Below are 12,756 nucleotides of genomic sequence, written 5' to 3'. Positions count from 1 at the left end.
TTGAAACCTTTTGAATGTTGAAAAGCCTAGACAGAGTAGATGTGGAAAGGATGTTTCCCATGATGGGACAGTCTAGGGCAAGAGGGCACAGCCTCAGGATAGAGTCGTACCCTTTCAAAACGGAGATGCAGAGAAACTTCTTTAGCCAAAGGGTGATGAATTTGTGGAATTTGTTGCCACATGCAGCTGTGGAGGCCAGGTTGTTGGGTGTATTTAAGGCAGAGATTGATAGGTTCTTGATTGGACATGGCTTCAAAGCTTACAGGGAGAAGGCCGGGAATTGGGGTTGAAGAGGAGATAAAAAAAGGATCAGCCATGATTGAATGGTGGAGCAGACGCAATGGGCCAAAAGGCCTAATTCTGCTCCTATGTCTTATGGTCTTTTACTTTTCTCACCCATGTAGTGGCATCTATCACCTTCTAGCTATCCTTTTCTCCTCCCCAAACTGTTTTACTTTTACCTCTTCCTTTCCAGTCCTGAAGAAGCGTCTTGGTCCGAAACATCAACTGTTTGTTCATTTCCATAGATCCTGCCTGACCTGTTGAGTTCCTCAGCATTTTGAATATGTTGCTTTGGATTTCCAGCATCTGTAGAGTTTCTCGTGTTTTTGATATGCACTTGTCAGTTTGCCCTTAAGATTAAGGACAAAGGACATACGGGAATGACATGCAGTAAAAGTACATCACTGCTTCATGTAACGTAATGCTAGAAACATTTGCATTGTTACAGTGGTAGCCTAGTTGACTGCCTGATTCTAGCTTGGTCTCCCTACACATGTATTTAAGGGTCCTTAACTTGCACCTGCACATATTCACAAATACCAAATGAAAGAAGTTCAGACTTTCCTGCTGTGATTTCATAGATGAAACTTGTAATCAGAGAATTGATTAAACCTCCTGAAATGAAATCATGCATTAGGGTAAGAAAAATGCTTGTTTGTAAAAATAATGAAAGAATGTTGATAGCTGCTCTGTCGTACTCTTTAACTAGTTATTAAAATGAAAGTCAACATGTATAAATGAATACTGAAACTATTTAGAAAATGAAAGATGTAAACTATACAAAAATAAATAACTTTTGAATTGAATTGAATTGAATTGAATTGAATTGACTTTATTACTGGTCCACAATCCCTTATCCAAAATCCTTGGGGCCAGTTGCATTTTGGAATTCAGAATTTTTCGGATTTCATAACCACCCCCCACCCATACCAAAAAACATGTACACTCAAGTCCCTTATTTAACCTGTCTGAGTGCGGTGGGCTTTAGGACCCGGCAGTGCACCAAACCTATGCACATCCTCCTGTATACTTTAAATCATTTCAAGATTACTTATAATACCTAATACAATGTAAATGTTATGTAAATAGTTGTTATACTGTATTGTTTAGGGAATAATGACAAGAAAAAATTATTTCCAACAAAACATTCAATAAAACATAAAAATACACGGCTTCAAACAAACCGAATCAAACACATGGTAAATGACTTATTGGAATAAATGTAGAATGTCACTGTCACTATAAAACTTCAGTAACTTGTCTTTCTGTTTATTTAAATCATATACAGTGGTAGTTCCAATGCTATTTTCTTCGGTAAGACGCCGCACAGACATACCACGAACAAGCTTCTGCAACAACTCCACTTTCTGCGTTATGGATAATAATAGATGCTTCCTTCTCTTTTTCTCATTGTTACCTATCGGGGTATCTACAGCTCTTTTTGACATTTTCACAGTGAAATTAAACACAAAGTCAACAGTGAACACAAAATATCAGCAAACAGCAAATGCACACCAGTACAAGCGCTGAGCCACAACTGACGTCTGGTGGCCTCTGCTAGTGTTGCCACGTCACACCTGAGTGACATCAGCTGTTGGCGAAAAGAAGTTCGGTTTTCGGAGCTTTTTGGATTTCAGAATTTCGGAAAAAGGAATGTGCACCTGTACTTACATCCTTCATATACATGAGGAGTAAAAATCTTTATGTTATGTTTCTGTCTAAATGTGCAATGTGCAATTTATAGTCATTTATAATAAATAGTATGCACAAGAGGATAGTCAATGTAACATAGAAATACTGTTGTGTCAGCATGAATTAATTAGTCTGTTGGCCTGGTGGAAGAAACTGTCCCGAAGCCTGTTGGTCCTGGCTTTTATGCTGCAGTACTGTTTCCCGGATGGTAGCAGCTGGAACAATTTGTGCTTAAGGTGAGTCGGTTCCCCAATGATCCGTCGAGCCTTGTTTACACACGTGTCTTTGTAAATATCCTGAATAGTGGGAAGTTCACATCTACAGATGCGTTGGGCTGTCTGCATTACTCTTTGCAGAGGCCTGCAATTGATAGAAGTACAGTTCCCATAGCAGGCAGTGATGCAGCCAGTCAGGATGCTCTCAGTTGTACCCTTGTAGAAAGTTCCTAGGATTTGGGGGCCCATACTAAACTTCTTCAACCATCTGAGGTGAAAGAGGCACTGTTGTGCCTTTTTCACCACACAGCCAGTGTGTACAGACCATGTGAGATCCTTGGGGACGTTTATGCCGATATCAAGTGATATAAAGTGATATACATAAGTACCTTCCTTTCCTTTGTAGATGATGATATCAAATGAGCAGTTCTCCAGTTCCCTGGACAGAAGACAGAGGCAAGGAAAATGTTAGCTAGCACTTTTCCTATTCCCTTCCTTGTTTCTCTTATCAGCTAGAGATACATTTTATCCAAGTCTGGATATAGCTTTTTGTTTAAATATACCAATTTTAAAAATATTCCCACATTTTAACATATTTCCATAATACAGAATTTCTAATATTTCGTACATTACTTCAATTACAAGATCTGTACTGTATCCCTCTTTTATGATGTAGAATATTAATTTGGAAGCAAACCCATGTTTACTTCTGCTCATGAATATTTTTTCACTCTCTGCTACAATCCTATATTAAATAACTAAACTTAATTATTTAATTATGCGCATGCTAGCTGAATATTTTTATTGCCTTTAGCATTAAATATTAACAACAAGGGAGTACTAAAGCAAATAACTTTATTTGTATCTCAGGCATATTTTCTGTTTGTCACTTAATCATGACAAACTTAACATTTGTAAAATATCTCTGGGTTTTGCTTGCCAGAATTTTTTCATGTCCTCCCTTTAATTTCCTCTTCCTTTTTTTTCAACTTTCTCTTCTACAATACTTTAAGCTTTCTGCACAATGGAAACTTCAGTATTTGGCTTCCATTTTATGCAATTTTCTCTTCTTTATGCTCCTACATATATTTATATCTGCATTTGCACAGATTTTTATTGTTTATAGTTCCTGATGTTTACAGCTTAAAGTTACTGTTCTATAGATTTGCTAAGAATGTCCGTAGAAAAAGAATCTCAGGTTTGTATTTGGTGACATGTATATATTCTGATGATAAATTTTATTTTGAACTTTGAACCTATGGAGTCAGGGCTTTGGATGCTACTCTGTTTCTTCATAGGGGTCTTACTTTTTCTTTAAACAAACTTTTATTTCCGAGCGTTCAAAATGGTTGATGATGTTCCACTGAAAGACAAATGAAGCATACTATCTGTGGTAGTGTGGATTCCCCTGACAATAATTTTAATTGTACTTTTTAAAAAAAAGTATTCATGTTCCAACATGATATTTTGCTTTATGATTCTAGATACGAATGCATGCAGTAGAAAAGAACATCTGGTCAGGATGCATTACAGTATGGAATCTTACAACCTACAGAATGATCAGCATGGTACAAATTTTACTAAAGTAAAAAAATAGAACTTAAGGAAAGGACTAAATCTGTATATCAAGTGAGTTTGTAACTACTTTATTTAGCACGTATTAAGGCAAACCAATCCCTGGTGTGACCCCCAATCTTTACAATATTAGGCAATAATTAATGGGCCAGTGATAAAACTTCATAATTAATTTCAGTCTATTGGATCGTGGATAAGGAAAAAGGGTCATGGTTTCCATTCTAACACTGTATGTAATGTCTCCTATTCTAAGTATCAGATGGACATAAATGTTACACATATTTGTAATGATTTGATCTGCATAAACAGCATGCAAGACAAGCTTTACACTGTATCTTGGCATATGTGACAATAATAATTCAATACCAATACCAATGTGTTCCGCATGGATATCGCACAAAATCTTCAAATCTGTCACTCTCTCGACAGAGTCAGCCTGATGCTGTCTACTAAATATTCTAGTGGTTTTTTCTTTTGCATTTCAAAGTTCAAAATTCAAGGTAAACTGATTATCAGAGTATGTATATGTCAACATATACTACCTTGAGATTCATTTTGTGTCTGGCATTCACAGTAGAACGAAGAACTACAACAGTCAATGAAAAACTACACACAAAAACTGGCAAACAACCAATGTGCAGAAGAGAAACTGCAAATAAAAATTAATCAATAAATAAGTAAATAAAACACACTAAGAACATGAGTGGCAGATTCTTTGAAAGTTAGTCTATAGGTCCATGCTTGTTCAGGAGCCTGATGCTTGAAGGGTAATAAATGTTCCTGAAGCTAGTGATGTGGGACCTAAGGCCTCTGTACCTTCTTCCCACTAGTAGCAGCAAGATAAGAGCTTTGTCTGGGTTGTGGGGATCCTTGATGATGGATGCTGCTTTACTGTGGCTTCAATCCATGTAAATGTGTTTCATGGTGGGGAGAACTTTTCCTGTGATGAACTGGGCTGTATCCACTACATTTTGTAGGCTTTTCCATTCTTGGGCATTGGTGTTTCCGTACCAGACAATCATGCAACCATTCAGAATACCTTCCACTGTGCAGCTATAGAAGCTTGTCAAAGTTTTAGATATTATGCCGAATCTTCACAGATTTCTAAGAAAGTAGAAGAACTACAATATCTTCTTTGTGATGATATATATATGCTGGTCTCTGGACAAAATCTCTGATAAGTTAATTCCAGGGAATTTAAATTTACTGACCCTCTCCACCTCTGATCCCCTAATGAGGACTGGCTCCTGGAGCTCCAGTTTCTTCCCACTGCTGTCATTATTTAGCTCTATGGTCTTGCTGACATTGAGTGAGAGGTCGTTATTGTGGCACCATTCAACCAGATTCTCAATCTCCTTCCCATATGCTGATTCACCGTCACCTTTGATGCGGCTAACAATAGCAGTGTCATTTAAATAAGGCGTTGGAGCTGTACTTAGCCACACAGCCATAGGTATAAACCGATTAGAGTAGGGGCTAAGGATGCAGCTTGTGGTGCATCTGTGCTGTTTGTGATTGTGGATGAGATGTCATTGCCTATCCTTACTGACTGGGCTCTGCAGTTGAGTAATTCAAGGGCTGGTTAGGTAGATATTGAGGTCTAGGAATAGAATGAGGTGGTGGATAAATGTGTAGCTGATGTATTGGAGCAGGGATTCAGATTTCTGGATACTGTAATTGGACCCCTTCTGGGGCAGGTGTAACCTGTACAAAAGGGATCCGTTGCACTTGAATCCAAGGGTGACCAGTATCCTTGTGGACAGTTTTGCTTGAGCTGTTGGGAGTGGTTTAAACTAATATGGCAGGGGGATGGGAACCAGTATGATAGAGCTGAGGATGAGCAGGCAGGTTTACAAGTTAATGATGGGTGTAATGGAATAAGGTGGACGAACCTGTGGTGCAATTAGAGATGATGTTGTGGACATCACTGAGTCGTTGCTGAAAGAAGGCCGTAGTTGGAAGCTTAACATCAACAGATATATTTTGTATCAAAAGGACAGGCAGGAAGGCATAGGTGTGGACAGGCAGGAAGGCATAATTTTGTTGGTAAGAGATGAAATTACATCTTTAGAAAGAGGTGATAGAGGGTCAGAGAATGTTGAATCTTTGTGCTGGAGTTAAGAAACTGCAAGGGTAAAAAACACATTATAGGAATGATATATAGGTCTCCAAATAGTAGCCAAGATGTGGGGTTGAGATTGCCAATGAAAAAGGCATGTAATAAGGTAATGTCACAATTGTAATGGGGTCATCAATATGCAAGGGGATAGGGAAAATTGGGTTGGTGTCAGATCACAAGAGAGGGAATGTGTTGAATGCCTACGAGATGGCTTTTTAGAGCAGCTTGTGGTTAAGCCTACTCGGGGAAAGGCTATTTAAGATTGGGAGTTGTGCAATAACCCAGATCTTATTAGGGAGCTTAACGTAAAGGAACCCTTAGAAGGCAGTGATCATAATATGATTGAATTCATTCTGCAATTTGAGAGAGAGAAGCATAAGTCACATGTATCAGTATTGCAATGGAATAAAGGGAATTACGGAGGCATGAGGGAGGAGTTTGCCCAGGTGGATTGGAGGAGGATACTGGTGGGGATGATGGCAGACCAGTGATGGCTGAAGTTTCTGGGAATAGTTCACAAGGCACAGGATAGGTATGTCCCACAGAAGAAGTTCTCTAATGGCAATGGGAGGCAACCGTGGCTGACAAAGGAAGTTAAGGACTGCATAAATGGTAGCAAAAGTGAGTGGAAAGTTGGGAAACCTTTAAAATCCAATGAAAGGCAACTAAAAGAGTTATAGGAAAGGAAAAGATGAAATATGAGGGAAACTAGCTAATAATATAAAGCAGAATACTAGAAGTTTTTTTTCAGTTGTATAAAGAGTAAAAGGGAAGTGAACATTGATATTGGACCACTGGAAAATGATGCTGGTGAGGTAGTAATGGGAGACAAAGAAATGGCAGATAAACTTAATGAGTACTTTGCATCAGCCTTGACTGTGGAAGACACTAGCAGTGTGCCAGAGGTCCATAAGTGTCAGAGAGCAGGTGTGAGTACCATTGCTATTACAAAGGAAGAAGTGCTAGGCAAACTCAAAGGACTTTCAGTAGTAATTCACCTGGACTAGATGGACTACATTCCAAATTCCTGAGAGAAATTCCTGAAGAGATACTGAATGCATTGGTCATGATCTTTCAAGAATCTCTTGATTCTGGCATGGTCCCAGAGGACTGAAAGATTGCAAATGTCATTCCACTCTTTAAGAAGGAAGGAAGGCAAAAGAAAGGAAATTATAGGCCGTTTAGCCTAACCTCAGTGGTTGGGAAACTGTTGGAGTCTATTATTAAGGATGAGGTTTCGGGGTACCTAGAGACTAATGATAAAAAAAAAGTCAAAGTCAGCATGGTTTCTGCAAAGGGAAATTTGCCTGACAAGTCTGTTAGAGTTCTTCAAGGAAAGGTAACCTTCAGGTGCAGCCGGCGGCATTAGTCTGAGGAAAACAGTCTCTAGTCCTGCCAAATGTGCGAAATCTGAGGTGCAAAACCTTTGGTTTGTGTAGATGCTGTGTGATCTGTTCTCCCATTACAAATCAGTAACACGAAATAACAGAAAGTACACCATACGCAATTAAACGATTTAGCTTTATAATTTTTAATTTGACCAAAGGGTTAGTAAGGTAAAACAAAAAGAAAATGGCTCATTTTAATGAAACAGTCAAATGTGCACGTTGGGGCTCACGGTTTCCCTTCCATCAGTCCTCCATCAATTTCCCCGGGCTTCATCGACTCCCAGCCCCACTCCAAATCCACTCCATCCTGCTGTCTACAACCTCTCTTTTCCGGTGTCTTCACTCCTCATCTCTTGCCAAACAAAAGACCCAGATCACCTCATTCTCAGGCACACAACATGAAAAAAAACACTCCCTTCATTGGGTGGTGCGTATTCTAAAGCCCCTGTTATCTCTAGCCATAACCCAAACACTGCTGCTACAGACAAAAACACTACATTTGCAGTGAAACCTTTCCCAGGGCATAAGAAGCAGGGTGAACAAAAGAGCGGCAGTGGATGTCATTTACTTGGATTTTCAGAAGGCATTTGATAAGGTGCCACACAGAAGGCTGCTTAACAAGATAAGACCCTAGGGCTTTACAGGAAAGATACTGGCATGGATAGAGGAATGGATGACAGGCAGGAGGCAGTGAGTGGGAATAAAGCAGGCCTTTTCTGGTTAGCTGCCGGTGACTAGTGGTGTTCCTTGGGGGTTAATATTGAAAATGCTACTTTTCACATTGTTTGTCAATGATTCAGATAATGCAATTGATGGCTTTGTGGCAAAGTTTGCAGATGAGAGGAAGATAGGTGGAGGGGTAGACAGTGCTGAGGAAACAATGTGATTGCAGCAGGACTTAGACAAATTGGAAGAATGGGCAAAAAGTGGCAGATAGAATACAGTGTTGGGAAATGTGTGATAATGCATTTTGGTAAAAGGAATAATAGTGCAGACTACTTTCTAAATGGGGAGAAGTTTCAAACATCAGAGATGCAGAGGGACTTGGGAGTCCTCATGCAAGACTCCCAGAAGGTCAATTTACAGGTTGAGTCTGTGGTAAACAGGGCAAATGCAATGTTGGCATTTATTTCAAGGGGAATAAAATATAAATGCAAGAAGAAAATGCTGAGGCTTTATAAAGTACGAGTCAAACCACACTTGGGGTATTGTCAACAGTTTTGGGCTCCATGTCTCAGAAAGGTTATGTTGTCATTGGTGTGAGACCAGAGGAAGTTCATGAGGATGATTCTGGGAATGAAGGGGTTAACATTTGAGGAGTTTGGCAGTTTCGGGCCTATAGTCACTGGAATTTAGAAGAATGTCAGGGGGATCACATTGAAAACTACCGAATGCTGAAAGAATTAGATAGGATGGATGTGGAGAGGATGTTTCCTATGGTAGGGGTAGCCAGAACTAGAGGGCACCACCTCAAAATTGTTGGATGATCTTTTAGAACAGAAGTAAGGAGGAATTTCTTTAGCCAGAGAATAGTGAATCCATGGAGTGCTCTGCTACAGACTGCGCTGGAGACCAAGTCCTTGGGTATATTTACAGTGAAAGTTGATAGTTTCCTGATTGGTCAGGGCATCAAAGGATATGGTGAGAAGGCAGGTTTATGGGGCTGAGTGGGATCCAGCATCAGCCATGATGGAATGGTGGAGCAGACGATGTGTTGAATGGCTTAATTCTATTCCAGTGTCCTATGATTGTATGGTCTTCTGCAGATAAGACCATAAGACATTGGAGCAGAATTAGGCCATCTGGCCCATTGAGTCTGCTCCACCATTTAATCATGGCGGATAGGAAGAGTACAGCGAGATGATCAGATTTCCCGAAATTTGGTCTGACGATAGAACGGTAGGCATTCTTGATGGTAACATAGTAGTGATTGAATGTGTTGGATCCTCTCATGCTGCAGGTGATGTTCTGATGGTAAGTGGGCAGTGATTTCTTCAATCTAGCCTTATTGAAGTCCCCAGAAAAGATGTAAAAGGTTTTCCAGCAGTCAGATTTCCAGCATCTTTCCAGAAGTCAGATTTTTACACCTGTAATATTTTATTTTTAGACCCAAATATGGAAGAATAGCTTGAACTGCTTTGAGCAAGTTTTGTTTGGTATGTTTCTAATATCTGCAACTGTAATACTCCTGATCTCATTTATTTATATTTTGAGTCAGATACAGTACAACTGTAAAGTGGACTGTCCAACGTCAGTCTGCAATTCTTGAGTTACTTTGGGGAAGATTGGTATGATAAACTTTCATTTATAAACATAGACCAGGACATATGATGAGTTGTAAAGGAGCAACTATTGGATTATCTGACCATTAGATACTTGTTATGACTTTCTGATTTATTATCTTCAAAGTACAAAAAAGGGATTTTGCAATATGGTCAATCTAATATTTTAATTATATGAAATTCATGTTGAAATTTCTGGCAGAGGTGTTTACTTCCTCTTAAGTTATCTCTATTCTTCCTGACAGATCTAATTTTGCTTGCCTGTTATTATGTCTAGACTACAGTTAATTTCGATTTTTATTTCTTTCTCCATTGAGTAAACAATCTATTAAACGATGATTGCTCCTCTATCAACAACTTCTCAAACTTCTAACGTTTATTTCAATACCTTCACAGACCTTGGAAAGTGTGACAAACAAAACACATTTTTTCTCTAACCTTCCTCGCAGTCTTCCTTAATACGCCATTTCTTTGGATATCTGAACAGTCTCTGATCAATTTTGGTGTCAAAAATAGCTTTTAATTTTACTAAGTGAAAGATTTTTCATGTTCATTTCAAAATGAACTTAATCATGGTAAGTAATTACTGTTTTTCTCACAAGGATTATTTTGGTACCTTTGTACAATTATATCAAGGACCATAATAAACAATTTTAAATTACTTAATTTTGCTGCAGCTGCTAATAAATTAATAAAATCCTTGCTGCCATATCCAATCTTAAGTAATGGTAACAAGAGAATGATAAATTCAATTTTAATGATCTGTGCATCATTTGAGATTCTTTTATTTTTCATCAGAGAAAATAATCTTTACTTCTGATTAACTTAGATGTTCCAATCTCTAACCAGAAATAAGACTCAGGTCGTGAATATGAGAAAGTAAACTGTTCTGACTCCCCTATTAATGATTCCCATCTTTCTCTGAAATAACTTCTCTTGAAGTGAAATGGAACAAGAATCATTTTAGATTTTATTTATACCTGTTATGGTCCCTCATTATCAAATAATTTATAGATACCCGCAACTAGGGCAAAGAGAACAAAACTGTTTTGTTGGACAATGTACTGACTTCACTAAGAGAATATTGTTCTTTCTTTTTCTTTTTAAAACTTTTTATTGAATAAGTATACAAAAAGGTAAACCATATAAACATTAATACAATGTTAAAATATAATAAAATTCCAGAAGGTAGCAATACCAAAAAAAATACTACAAACAATGTAATTTAAACATAAGAAACCAAGATAACATAATAGTATACTAAATTTTATATATATCAATGGAAAAAAAAAAGAAAAAAACCCCCCCAAAAAAAACCCACCGTGCAACTAACTAAAAGCAAAGCAAAGCAATGGGCTAACTTGAAACCAAACAGAGTTAAACTTAAAATCACGTCCTCAATCCCGACCTCCATTAAAAACAGTGAAAAAAAAACAAGAAGGGTATATATTACATTAAATGAAAATATCGAATAAAAGGTCCCCAAATCTGTTCAAATTTAAATGAAGAATCATAAAGGTTACTTCTAATTTTCTCCAGATTCAAACATAAAATCGTCTGAGAGAACCAAAAAAAGGTAGTTGGAGCATTAAGCTCTTTCCAATGTTGTAAAATACATCTTTTCGCCATTAAAGTAAGAAATGCGATCATTCTACGGGCTGAAGGGGAAAGATTACTAGAAATTTTGGGTAGCCCAAAGATAGCAGTGATAGGGTGAGGAGAGATATCTATATTTAATACCTTAGAAATAATATTAAAAATATCTCTCCAAAAAGTTTCCAAAGTAGGACAAGACCAGAACATATGAGTTAAAGAGGCTATCTGCCCCGAACATCTATCACAAAAAGGATTAATATGCGAGTAAAAACGCGCTAACTTATCTTTGGACATATGTGCTCTATGAACCACTTTAAATTGAATTAGGGAATGTTTAGCACAAATAGAGGAAGTATTAACTAATTGTAAAATCTGCCCCCAATCATCCACAGAAATGGTAAGCCCCAATTCCTGTTCCCAATCTACCCTAATCTTATCAAATGGAGCTTTCCTAAGTTTCATAATAATATTATAAATCATAGCCGATGCACCTTTCTGACATGGATTGAGGTTAATTATCGAATCTAAAATATATGTAGGAGGAAGCATTGGAAAGGAAGAAAGTATAGTACTTAGGAAATTTCTAACTTGTAAATATCTAAAAAAATGTATTCTTGATAAATTATATTTATTAGATAATTGTTCAAAAGATATAAGGGAACCATCTAAAAATAAATCCAAAAACCGTAAAATACCCTTAGTCTTCCAGGTTTGAAAAGCGCGATCCGTAAAAGAGGGAGGAAAAAATATGTTACCTAAAATAGGAATCGCTAACCTGAATTGATTAAGATCAAAAAATTTTCTGAATTGAAACCAAATGCGCAAAGCATATTTAACTATCGGGTTAAAAACCTGCTTAAGGCGTTTCGAATCAAAAGGGAGAGAGGAACCTAAAATAGAGCCAAGTGTATAACCCTGAACAGATTGTAGTTCCAATGCTACCCATTTAGGAATAGATAGTATATCCTGATCAAGTAACCAAAATTTCATATGTCGAATATTAATAGCCCAATAATAGAATCTAAAGTTAGGTAATGCTAACCCTCCATCTCTCTTAGCTTTCTGTAAATGTATTTTACCCAGTCTCGGATTCTTATTCTGCCAAATAAATGAAGAAATTTTAGAGTCAACTTTATCAAAGAAAGATTTTGGAACAAAAATTGGTAATGCCTGAAACACATATAAAAATTATGGCAAAAAAAACATCTTAACTGCATTAATACGACCAATCAAAGTTAAATATAAGGGAAACCATTTAGATGAAAGTTGAGTGATATGGTCTATTAATGGTAAAAAGTTAATCTTAAATAAATCTTTATATTTACAAGTAATTTTAATCCCAAGATAAGAAAAATAATTATCAATCAATTTAAATGGAAATTTATAATATAAGGGAAGATGTTTATTAATCGGAAAGAGTTCACTCTTACTAAGATTTAATTTATAACCTGAAAAAAAACCAAATTGTGCTAATAACTCTAAAACAGCAGGAATGGATTTCTCAGGATTAGAAATATATAACAGTAAATCATCAGCATAGAGTGATAATTTATGGGACTTTAATCCCCGAGTTATCCCAGTAATATTTGAAGATTCTCGAATGGCAA

At 37.2% G+C, this 12,756-nt stretch overlaps 1 long non-coding RNA gene across 1 annotated transcript in view; it reads right to left on the bottom strand.

Moving 5' to 3' along the window:
• Positions 1–2,374: 2,374 nt before the first annotated feature.
• Positions 2,375–12,756, bottom strand: part of LOC134342817 (uncharacterized) — a 40,815-nt gene continuing 30,433 nt past the window's right edge. Inside the window, exon 3 of the long non-coding RNA XR_010017110.1 lies at positions 2,375–2,628. This is a non-coding gene — a long non-coding RNA (uncharacterized LOC134342817). The remainder of the gene's footprint in view (positions 2,629–12,756) is intronic.

The sequence above is a fragment of the Mobula hypostoma genome, chromosome 2 (assembly GCF_963921235.1).
Source record: "Mobula hypostoma chromosome 2, sMobHyp1.1, whole genome shotgun sequence".
NCBI lineage: Eukaryota > Metazoa > Chordata > Chondrichthyes > Myliobatiformes > Myliobatidae > Mobula > Mobula hypostoma.
Note: the sequence above shows the minus strand (reverse complement) of the source record. Positions and strands in the feature narration are given on the sequence as shown.